The sequence below is a fragment of the Triticum aestivum genome, chromosome 3D (genome assembly GCF_018294505.1).
Source record: "Triticum aestivum cultivar Chinese Spring chromosome 3D, IWGSC CS RefSeq v2.1, whole genome shotgun sequence".
In the NCBI taxonomy this organism is placed as follows: Eukaryota; Viridiplantae; Streptophyta; class Magnoliopsida; order Poales; family Poaceae; genus Triticum; species Triticum aestivum.
The window spans coordinates 360,432,772-360,445,836 of record NC_057802.1 but is presented as its reverse complement, the minus strand read 5'-3'; positions in this window follow the sequence as shown (position 1 = coordinate 360,445,836).

Below are 13,065 nucleotides of genomic sequence, written 5' to 3'. Positions count from 1 at the left end.
GGCACCAACACCACTAGGACATGCCACCAGCCGTTGGTCAAGGGTTGCACCGATCATTGATGGCTCGAGAACCGCTCGAACAGGAGATAAGTGGGCTCTAACCACTGACATCTGCCACAGGGTAAACCGTCACCTATCATGCCTCCCCGACGGGTTCTACCATAGAGCCCAACAACAGACAATAACTCCCCCTTCTGTTCGCCAGAACACAGATTAAGGCTTACTGCCATGGTCGATCGTGTGGTTCAGAGCCACGGTTCCACACCGGATACACAAGCTCGAGCACCACACCGATGACCATGCCACCCCCATGCGAGATGGCCGATGACAGCACCATCTTCCCACAAGAACACTAACGGTATTAGAAGTCTCACTGCCAGGCTTCGCCGATTGCAACATGGGCTTCGTGGCGTCTTTCTCATACGACAACAAGGAGGCAGAGAGAGGGAGGAATGTGGCGTCATGCTAGAGTTTCTCTCTCATGGGTCGCCCGCTAGGCAGAGACGCCACATGACACGTTGGGATCAACTGGCAACAGAATGATCATTATCATTCAATGCACTCTCTGGATGAAAACCCAACACATATCTTATTGCCGAAAAAACCTTTTGATAGGTCTATTTTAGCTCACGTTTGCATAGTTTTGAGGAATGAAAATATGTGCTCCGGGGGTGGCCGGCTCATCTCCTTGCGCTATAGGAGTCCTAGTCCTCCTGGCTAGAATGTTGCAACGGACCTAAAAGGCGCATATGCATGTGGCCCTAGGACATCTCGATAGTGGCCATGTCGCTGCGGGTGCGACGGTAGTGCGGCGATTTGTCGTGGCTTCAATGATGGCGACAGTGATCTATGATGGAGACTCATTCAATAAATTACGTCGACAATGAACATTCTTGGTTCCCCATTTCCCGGCAACAACGAAGATGCATTTTATCAGGCCCTGTAGGGAGGCAATTTGCAATTTTCGTGGTTGCGCGTGCATCGGTTATTTTTCTCCTGATGACGTGTCCTCGGGCTGGCAACTTTCTTTACCGAGCGCAAGGTCGGCAGAGTTTTAGCCTCCATATTGGAGGTTCCCTGCGACGCGATCTGGTGATTGGATGTCTCCCGGTTGTTGCAGAGGTTTGGGGTGCTCGACATGGTTTAAGATGCCATCTAAAAACTCAACTTCTGCTTGATGCGTGGGTTGTCTCTTGTCCGAGATTCCCCATGTGTACGAACTAAATTGGCTCTCTGCAGACTGCCTCGACTCTTAATTGCAAAGAATGCTGGAGATGGTGGTCAGCGGACGTCCCTACGCATTGCTTGGCATCATGTGTTCCGTCCACTCAAGACTTTTTGTTTGCACGCGGTTGTGCATGATGGATCGGCAGGTGACGGCAACGCACGGCAATGTCAGCTAGGTGGTGTTTTTTGGTTGTTGCTTGATGAAGTTGTTCTATTGGTTGCATTTTTTCTGTTTTAATAATTTGGGTGTGTACATCCTAGATGTTTTAAGTAACTCCCAAGATCACGTTCATGCAAAGGTCAGGTAATTGATATCCTTTCCTTTTCGTTGGTAATTGATATTAATATATTTTATTTATCCTTTGTGATAAGCAAAGTAATCTTATATATCTAATAGAGTCATCCTCATTAACTTATTTTTCTCAACATGCAAGCACGCCACATCATCATATAATTATGAATGGGATAAACCCACCTAAACATGCAACCATGCATGGGAACAGACTTACCACCACACGCAACCATGCATGAAAAAGGGAATGAGATCCTCTCATGTATAAGAAATTACTGTCGAGGGACGTCGATGCCTACAGTCCATTCTTTTCAAATCCAACGCCATAAGGTGAGACCTGTGAAAACAAGTCAGGTCGCCGGCGGCCAGCATGCCCAGCTCTACGGTCATGGTCGACTGCACCACGGCGTCTAGGTAGCCGTGCTCATCCTCCGCACCATCACCGCACTGCCGCACGCCGGCCACTTCCTCCAAGAGAAGGAGTAGAAGACCGGCTTCGGGTCGTCGTGCTCTTTCTCTCCGTCTGGCTCCGAGGCCTGCGAGGCCTCATCGCCGTTTAGTAAGCACCGGGGGAATATGCTACGGCGACGCCATCGTCGACGTCCTTGTGTTCCCGCATTGTTGTTCGTGTTCGTCTCTCGGCGGTGCAGAGGAGAGCGTCGCGACCAGGATGAGACGATCTCTGGTTGAGAGCAGTTTGAATGGCAAGGTGCAACTGACCACGACCCGGAGCTAGGCATGCCGACCGCCGGCGAGGTGACTCATGCGTTGTGTTTTCACAGAATTCACCTCCTGCCGTTGGATGCCAAAAGAACGGCATGTAGGCATCGACGTCCCTCTGCAGTACTTTCTTGTATGTGAGAGGATCTCGTTCCAAAAAAGGACTCACCATCACATACAACTATGCATAATCAAATATAATAAATCTAATGAATTTTAAATTTTGATTCACAATTTATTAATCTAAATATTGATATTATGCACAATCAAAATTCATTGAAATATACTGCAACTGATTCCCGCAGCAACGCGTGAAGTATCATCTAGTTGCTTAAAGAGATAGAGCCGCTTTGATTCAAAAGATTTGTAAAGAAATTTTTCATTTGATTGAAATTCATTACATAGGATTTTTTTTCTTAGGATCCATTTGTACTGGATTTCATGATAAAATCTTCATCCACTCCAATCTTGTGTTAATATTCCTATGTTTTTCGAGCTCAATCAAAAATACATGCAATCCTGTAGTATTGAAGATGGTATACTCGGTAAGAAAAAAAGAAAAGAAAAGTATTGAAGATGGCCGCCTCCCGCATTCATGGTCACTTCTGTCCGAAGACGAATGCAGTGTCCGGTTTGCGGGTCAGTGTTGAAGATGCCCTTACATCATATCCCCATGTTTTACATATCAGAGCCTTTTCACGGTTGATGCATCATCTGACTAAACCATATAGATACTGTAGTTGTCTTGTCCAAAGAAGGACATTAGAAACAAGAGGCTGTATCCACTAAGCCAACTTTTCTGGACGGGAGAAGAGAGAACCGGCCCTCAAGTTGAATCCGGTACCGAAACAAGGATGACATTATTGAATATATTCTTCTTTCCTGTGTTTTTCCTTTCCCGTTTTGTGTACCTTTTGTAGTAGTTACTCGCCACTAGAAACACGATTCATGAATTCAAACTAACAGCAAAGGTAACGCTAATTCCATTCAGTGAAAATATAGGGATGAAAGTTTCTCTCATACTGATGTCAATTGGACATCTAATGAAAATATATGCAGATGAATGTCCGAAAGCAAGGCTGCCCCTTTGCCATTACTGAGGATCTATCTTTGTCGCTTGATTCGAAACCGAGGAAAGCGTGCACTCGACCTCCTGGAAGGAATGCAATTATTCGCTTCCTAGTCCTAGTATGAATTCGCTATCGCTCTGAATCGTGGGAGCCGTTGAGTTCGGAGATACCGTTGTAGGAAAACAAACAAGTGAAAGAAGCCCTAGTTCCCACTCTTCTCCCCCCTACCCGGTAGGTAAGTAGGGGCCTCGGTTTCTGTATTTTCTATGAGAAACCTACACAAGTGAATTTCTATCTCATGCGTGATCCCAATCATGGACTTTCACAATTAAGTCGATATGGGGTTTATCCTACATGTTATTAGAAAAATAAAGGTGTCGCCTTGAAATGCCCTCAAGGACCTGGTTTATTTTTACCCGTTTTTCCTCACTCGCATTTTCCAGGTTAAGATCACTGTAAATTTATTCCAATTTGGTTTCGGGCAGCTTACGATTTCGACACGATCTCAGAACATTCTTTATTTACTTTTCAACAACAAAATGGAGGGTACTTCTGGGTTGGGCGGGGTGCGGCTTGCGGATGGCAAGGTTGAAAAAAGCGATAGGCGGAAGCGAGGCGATCGGCCTTTGCCTAGCGCCTAGGCGATGCTTAAGCGCACTAGGCGTGGCCTAGGCAGTCATATTATTTTAACCATTAAGGCATGCTTCAGGTATTATATACCCACTAGATCATAAAGGCATGCTTTGCCGCGCCCGTCCCTTAATGAAAATATAGATGCAAGCTTTAAAATTGTTGAGAAATATGCCTTCACAAGCTTTCCCCGGTTCAACCTTAGTAAGCTAAAATGGTTTGAACAATATTTTAAAATAATAATCAGTGTCCGCTAACCAATACTACAAGGGGAGGAGAGTCATACTAATAAAGCCCAAAAGAAATCATGCCCATGCTTCTATAGATCGAACAGGGGACGTCAAAATGTTGTGGAGGGGCATAGCTCACGTCCTGTAATTGTCCCTTAATTTCCATGCTTACTTCCGTTTTGTCACTCAGGAAATACCCACAACTGCAAGTTCTAGATTAATCTGCAATGTCTAGAATGAGAAATTAATCAAACAAGAGCTCAACTGGCAAATGAAAATTGGCAATAGAAGGGAATATTTTCAAGTACTACAATATCACACAAAGAATTATCAGGATGTAGGAGAATACCTTCAGACTTTGCCTACGATGCAGGCATTACACCTGGAGATGAGCAATGCAGTCTGAGCCTAACCATTATGCACCAATAGTGGCTGACGCAATAAGCAACGTAGAAGCCAGCAAGCAATCAACATCTGCCAGATCTTACCACACTGACTCAACACACATAATTTCTTACCACCTGAGATACTTGCTAGGTTATAGAATTGAACATAGAAAATCTCTCTCTCTACTCAAGATCACATGCTTAACAGCATCATGATGAAAAGCAAATGGTATTCCAGCCCCCAAACTTCTGTATCAATTTATGGTAGAATTCATTGATTTATTTCCCAATTCTCCATCCCAACAAGAAAAATAAACATGATCCTGAAGGAAATATGCCCTAGAGGCAATAATAAAGTTATTATTTATTTCCTTATATCATGATAAATGTTTATTATTCATGCTAGAATTGTATTAACCGGAAACATGATACATGTGTGAATACATAGACAAACAGAGTGTCACTAGTATGCCTCTACTTGACTAGCTCGTTGATCAAAGATGGTTATGTTTCCTAGCCATTGACATGAGTTGTCATTTGATTAACGGGATCACATCATTAGGAGAATGATGTGATTGACTTGACCCATTCCGTTAGCTTAGCACACGATCGTTTAGTATGTTGCTAATGCTTTCTTCATGACTTATACATGTTCCTATGACTATGAGATTATGCAACTCCCGTTTACCGGAGGAACACTTTGTGTGCTACCAAACGTCACAACGTAACTGGGTGATTATAAAGGTGCTCTACAGGTGTCTCCGAAGCTACTTGTTGGGTTGGCGTATTTCGAGATTAGGATTTGTCACTCCGATTGTCGGAGAGGTATCTCTGGGCCCACTTGGTAATGCACATCACTTAAAGCCTTGCAAGCATTGCAACTAATGAGTTAGTTGCGGGATGATGTATTACGGAACGAGTAAAGAGACTTGCCGGTAACGAGATTGAACTAGGTATTGAGATACCGACGATCGAATCTCGGGCAAGTAACATACCGATGACAAAGGGAACAACGTATGTTGTTGTGCGGTTTGACCGATAAAGATCTTCGTAGAATATGTGGGAGCCAATATGAGCATCCAGGTTCCGCTATTGGTTATTGACCGGAGACGTGTCTCGGTCATGTCTACATAGTTCTCGAACCCGTAGGGTCCGCACGCTTAAAGTTAGATGACGGTTATATTATGAGTTTATGTGTTTTGATGTACCGAAGGAGTTCGGAGTCTCGGATGAGACCAGGGACATGACGAGGAGTCTTGAAATGGTCGAGACGTAAAGATCGATATATTGGACGACTATATTCGGACATCGGAAAGGTTCCGAATGATTCGGGTATTTTTCGGAGTACCGGAGAGTTACGGGAATTCATATTGGGCCTTAATGGGCCATACGGGAAAGGAAAGAAAGGCCCCAAAGGGTGGCCGCACCCCTCCCCATGGACTAGTCCAAATTGGACTAGGGAGAGGGGGCGCCCCCTTCCTTCCTTCTCCTTCTCCCTTCACTTTTCCTACTCCAACAAGGAAAGGAGGAGTCCTACTCCCGGTGGGAGTAGGACTCCCCCCTTGGCGCGCCCTCCTCCTAGACCGGCCGCCTCCCCCTTGCTCCTTTATATACGGGGGCAGGGGGCACCCCAAAGACACAACAATTGATCATTGATCTCTTAGCCGTGTGCGGTGCCCCCCTCCACCATATTACACCTCGATAATATCGTAGCGGTGCTTAGGTGAAGCCCTGCGTCGGTAGAACATCATCATCGTCACAACGCCGTCGTGCTGACGAAACTCTCCCTCAACACTTGGCTGGGTTGGAGTTCGAGGGACGTCATCGAGCTGAACGTGTGCTGAACTCGGAGGTGCCGTGCGTTCGGTACTTGATCGGTCGGATCGTGAAGACGTACGACTACATCAACCGCGTTGTGTTAACGCTTCCGCTTTCGGTCTACGAGGGTACGTGGACAACACTCTCCCCTCTCGTTGCTATGCATCACCATGATCTTGCGTGTGCGTAGGAATTTTTTTGAAATTACTACGTAACCCAACAGTGGCATCCGAACCTGGTTTTATGCGTTGATGTTATATGCACGAGTAGAACACAAGTGAGTTGTGGGCGATATAAGTCATACTGCTTACCAGCATGTCATACTTTGGTTCGGCGGTATTGTTGGATGAAGCGGCCCGGACCGACATTACGCGTACGCTTACGCGTGACTGGTTCTACCGACGTGTTTTGCACATATGTGGCTAGCGGGTGTCAGTTCCTCCAACTTTAGTTGAACCGAGTGTGGCTACGCCCGGTCCTTGCGAAGGATAAAACAGCACCAACTTGACAAACTATCGTTGTGGTTTTGATGCGTAGGTAAGAACGGTTGTTGCTAAGCCCGTAGCAGCCACGTAAAACTTGCAACAACAAAGTAGAGGACGTCTAACTTGTTTTTGCAGGGCATGACTTGATGTGATATGGTCAAGGCATGATGCTATATTTTATTGTATGAGATGATCATGTTTTTGTAACCGAGTTATCGGCAACTGGCAGGAGCCATATGGTTGTCGCTTTATTGTATGCAATGCAATCGCCATGTAATTGCTTTACTTTATCACTAAGCGGTAGCGATAGTCGTAGAAGCAATAGTTGGCGAGACGACAACGATGCTACGATGGAGATCAAGGTGTCGCGCCGGTGACGATGGGAATCATGATGGTGCTTCGGAGATGAAGATCACAAGCACAAGATGATGATGGCCATATCATATCACTTATATTGATTGCATGTGATGTTTATCTTTTATGCATCTTATCTTGCTTTGATTGACGGTAGCATTATAAGATGACCTCTCACTAAATTTCAAGATAAAAGTGTTCTCCCTGAGTATGCACCGTTGCCAAAGTTCGTCGTGCCCAGACACCACGTGATAATCGGGTGTGATAAGCTCTACGTCCATCTACAACGGGTGCAAGCCAGTTTTGCACACGCAGAATACTCAGGTTAAACTTGACGAGCCTAGCATATGCAGATATGGCCTCGGAACACTGAGACCGAAAGGTCGAGCGTGAATCATATAATAGATATGATCAACATAGTGATGTTCACCATTGAAAACTACTCCATTTCACGTGATGATCGGTTATGGTTTAGTTGATTTGGATCACGTGATCACTTAGATGATTAGAGGGACGTCTATCTAAGTGGGAGTTCTTAAGTGATTAATTGAACTTCAATTTATCATGAACTTAGTCCTGATAGTATTTTGCAAATTATGTTGTAGATCAATAGCTCGCGTTGTTGCTTCCCTATGTTTATTTTGATATGTTCCTAGAGAAAAATTATGTTGAAAGATGTTAGTAGCAATGATGCGGATTGGATCCGTGATCTGAGGATTATCCTCATTGCTGCACAGAAGAATTATGTCCTTGATGCACCGCTAGGTGGCAGACCTATTGCAGGAGCAGATGCAGACGTTATGAACATTTGGCTAGCTCAATATGATGACTACTTGATAGTTTAGTGCACCATGCTTAACGGCTTAGAATCGGGACTTCAAAGACGTTTTGAACGTCATGGACCATATGAGATGTTCCAGGAGTTGAAGTTAATATTTCAAGCAAATACCCGAGTTGAGAGATATGAAGTCTCCAACAAGTTCTATAGCTAAAAGATGGAGGAGAATAGCTCAAGCAGTGAGCATGTGCTCAGATTGTCTGGGTACTGCAATCGCTTGAATCAAGTGGGAGTTAATCTTCCAGATAAAATAGTGATTGACAGAATTCTCTAGTCACCATCACCAAGTTAGTAGAACTTCGTGATGAACTATAGTATGCAAGGGATGACGAAAACAATTCCCAAGCTCTTCGCAATGCTAAAATCAGCGAAGGTAGAAATCAAGAAAAACATCAAGTGTTGATGGTTGACAAGACCACTAGTTTCAAGAAAAGGGGCAAAGGGAAGAAGGGGAACTTCAAGAAGAACGGCAAGCAAGTTGCTGCTCAAGTGAAGAAGCCCAAGTCTGGTCCTAAGCCTGAGACTAAGTGCTTCTACTGCAAAGGGACTGGTCACTGGAAGCGGAACTGCCCCAAGTATTTGGCGGATAAAAAGGATGGCAAAGTGAACAAAGGTATATTTGATATACAGATTATTGATGTGTATTTTACTAGTGTTCGTAGAAACCCCTCTGTATTTGATACTGGTTCAGTTACTAAGAGTAGTAACTCGAAACAGGAGTTGTGGAATGAACATAGACTAGTTAAGGGTAAAGTGACGATGTGTGTTGGAAGTGGTTCCAAGATTGATATGATCATCATCGCACGCTCCCTACACTTTCGGGATTAGTGTTGAACCTAAATAAGTGTTATTTGGTGTTTGCGTTGAGCATGAATATGATTTGATCATGTTTATTGCAATACGGTTATTCATTTAAGTTAGAGAATAATTGTTGTTCTATTTACATGAATAAAATCTTCTATGGTCATACACCCAATGAAAATGGTTTGTTGGATCTCGATCGTAGTGATACACATATTCATAATATTGAAGCCAAAAGATGCAAAGTTAATAATGATAGTGCAACTTATTTGTGGCACTGCCGTTTAGGTCATATTGGTGTAAAGCGCATGAAGAAACTCCATGCAGATGGGATTTTGGAATCACTTGATTATGAATCACTTGATGCTTGCGAACCATGCCTCTTGGGCAAGATGACTAAAACGCCGTTCTCCGGAACAATGGAGCAAGCAACTGACTTATTGGAAATAATACATACTGATGTATGTGATCCAATGAGTGTTGAGGCTCGCGGCGGGTATCGTTATTTTCTGACCTTCACAGATGATTTGAGCAGATATGGGTATATCTACTTGATGAAACATAAGTCTGAAATATTTGAAAAGTTCAAAGAATTCCAGAGTGAAGTGGAAAATCATTGTGACAAGAAAATAAGGTTTCTACGATCTGATCGCGGAGACAAATATTTGAGTTACGAGTTTGGTCTTCAATTAAAACAATGTGGAATAGTTTCACAAATTCGTGCCACCTGGAACACCACAGCATAATGGTGTGTCCAAACGTCATAACCGTACTTTATTGGATATAGTGCAATCTATGATGTTTCTTACCGATTTACCACTATAGTTTTGGGGTTATGCATTAGAGACAGCTGCATTCACGTAAAAAAAGGGCACCATCTAAATTCGTTTGAGACGACACCGTATGAACTGTGGTTTGGCAAGAAACCAAAGTTGTCGTTTCTTAAAGTTTGGGGTTGCGATGCTTATAAGAAAAAGTTCCATCCTGATAAGCTCAAACCCAAATCGGAGAAATGTGTCTTCATAGGATACCCAAAGGAGACAATTGGGTACACCTTCTATCACAGATCCGAAGGCAAGATATTCGTTGCTAAGAATGGATCCTTTCTAGAGAAGGAGTTTCTCTCGAAAGAAGTGAGTGGGAGGAAAGTAGAACTTGATGAGGTAACTGTACCTACTCCCTTATTGGAAAGTAGTTCATCACAGAAATTTGTTCCTGTGACTCCTACACCAATTAGTGAGGAAGCTAATGATGATGATCATGTAACTTCAGATCAAGTTACTACCGAACCTCGTAGGTAAACCAGAGTGAGATCCACACCAGAGTGGTACGGTAATCCTGTTCTGGAGGTCATGTTACTTGACCATGACGAACCTACGAACTATGAGGAAGCGATGATGAGCCCAGATTCCGCGAAATGGCTTGAGGCCATAAAATCTGAGATGAGATCCATGTATGAGAACAAAGTATGGACTTTGATTGACTTGCCCAATGATCGGCGAGCCATTGAGATTAAATGGATCTTCAAGAGGAAGACGGACGCTGATAGTAGTGTTACTATCTACAAAGCTAGAATTGTCGCAAAAAGGTTTTCGACAAGTTCAAGATGTTGACTACGATGAGAGTTTCTCACTCGTATCTATGCTTAAGTCTGTCCGAATCATGTTAGCAATTGCCGCATTTTATGAAATCTGGCAAATGGATAAACAAAACTGCATTCCTCAATGGATTTATTAAAGAAGAGTTGTATATGATGCAACCAGAAGGTTTTGTCAATCCTAAAGGTGCTAACAAAAATATGAAAGCTCCAGCGATCCATCTATGGACTGGTGCAAGCATCTCGGAGTTGGAATATACGCTTTGATAAGTTGATCAAAGGATATAGTTTTATACAGACTTGCGGTGAAGCCTGTATTTACAAGAAAGTGAGTGGGAGCACTACAGCATTTCTGATAAGTATATGTGAATGACATATTGTTGATCAGAAATAATGTAGAATTATTCTGCAAAGCATAAAGGAGTGTTTGAAAGGATTTTTTCAAAGAAAGACCTCGGTGAAGCTGCTTACATATTGAGCATCAAGATCTATAGAGATAGATCAAGACGCTTGATACGTTTTTTCAATGAGTACATACCTTAACAAGATTTTGAAGTAGTTCAAAATGGAATAGTCAAAGAAAGAGTTCTTGCCTGTGTTACAAGGTGTGAAATTGAGTAAGACTCAAAGCCCGACCACGGCAGAAGATAGAAAGAGAATGAAAGTCATTCCCTATGCCATAGGTTCTACAAAGTATGTCATGTTGTGTACCAGATCCATTGTATACCCTACCACTGAGTCTGGCAAGGGAGTACAATAGTGATCTAGGAGTAGATCACCAGACATCGGTCAAAATTATCCTTAGTGGAATAAGGATATGTTTCTCGATTATGGAGGTGAAAAAAGGTTCGTCGTAAAGGGTTACATCGATGCATGTTTTTACACTGATCCAGATGACTCTAAGTCTCAATCTGGATACATATTGAAAGTGGGAGCTATTAGCTAGAGTAGCTCCGTGCAGAGCATTGTAGACATAGAATTTGCAAAATACTTACGGATCTGAATGTGACAGATCCGTTGACTAAAATTATCTCACAAGCAAAACATGATCACACCTTAGTACTCTTTGGGTGTTAATCACATAGCGATGTGAACTAGATTACTGACTCTAGTAAACCCTTTGGGTGTTGGTCACATATCGATGTGAACTATGGGTGTTGACCACATAAAGATGTGAACTATTGATATTAAATCACATGGCGATGTGAACTAGATTATTGACTCTAGTGCAAGTGGGAGACTGAAGGATATATGCCCTAGAGGCAATAATAAAGTTATTATTTATTTCCTTATATCATGATAAATGTTTATTATTCATGCTAGAATTGTATTAACCGGAAACATGATACATGTGTGAATACATAGACAAACAGAGTGTCACTAGTATGCCTCTACTTGACTAGCTCGTTGATCAAAGATGGTTATGTTTCCTAGCCATTGACATGAGTTGTCATTTGATTAACGGGATCACATCATTAGGAGAATGATGTGATTGACTTGACCCATTCCGTTAGCTTAGCACACGATCGTTTAGTATGTTGCTAATGCTTTCTTCATGACTTATACATGTTCCTATGACTATGAGATTATGCAACTCCCGTTTACCGGAGGAACACTTTGTATGCTACCAAACGTCACAACGTAACTGGGTGATTATAAAGGTGCTTTACAGGTGTCTCCGAAGGTACTTGTTGGGTTGGCGTATTTCGAGATTAGGATTTGTCACTTCGATTGTCGGAGAGGTATCTCTGGGCCCACTTGGTAATGCACATCACTTAAAGCCTTGCAAGCATTGCAACTAATGAGTTAGTTGCGGGATGATGTATTACGGAACGAGTAAAGAGACTTGCCGGTAACGAGATTGAACTAGGTATTGAGATACCGACGATCGAATCTCGGGCAAGTAACATACCGATGACAAAGGGAACAACGTATGTTGTTGTGCGGTTTGACCGATAAAGATCTTCGTAGAATATGTGGGAGCCAATATGAGCATCCAGGTTCCGCTATTGGTTATTGACCGGAGACGTGTCTCGGTCATGTCTACATAGTTCTCGAACCCGTAGGGTCCGCACGCTTAAAGATAGATGACGGTTATATTATGAGTTTATGTGTTTTGATGTACCGAAGGAGTTCGGAGTCTCGGATGAGATCAGGGACATGACGAGGAGTCTCAAAATGGTCGAGACGTAAAGATTGATATATTGGACGACTATATTCGGACATCGGAAAGGTTCCGAATGATTCGGGTATTTTTCGGAGTACCGGAGAGTTACGAGAATTCATATTGGGCCTTAATGGGCCATACGGGAAAGGAGAGAAAGGCTCCAAAGGGTGGCCGCACCCCTCCCCATGGACTAGTCCGAATTGGACTAGGGAGAGGGGGCGCCCCCTTCCTTCCTTCTCCTTCTCCCTTCCCTTTTCCTACTCCAACAAGGAAAGGAGGAGTCCTACTCCCCCCCCTTGGCACGCCCTCCTCCTAGGCCGGCCGCCTCCCCCTTGCTCCTTTATATACGGGGGCAGGGGGCACCCCAAAGACACAACAATTGATCATTGATCTCTTAGCCGTGTGCGGTGCCCCCCTCCACCATATTACACCTCGATAATATTGTAGCGG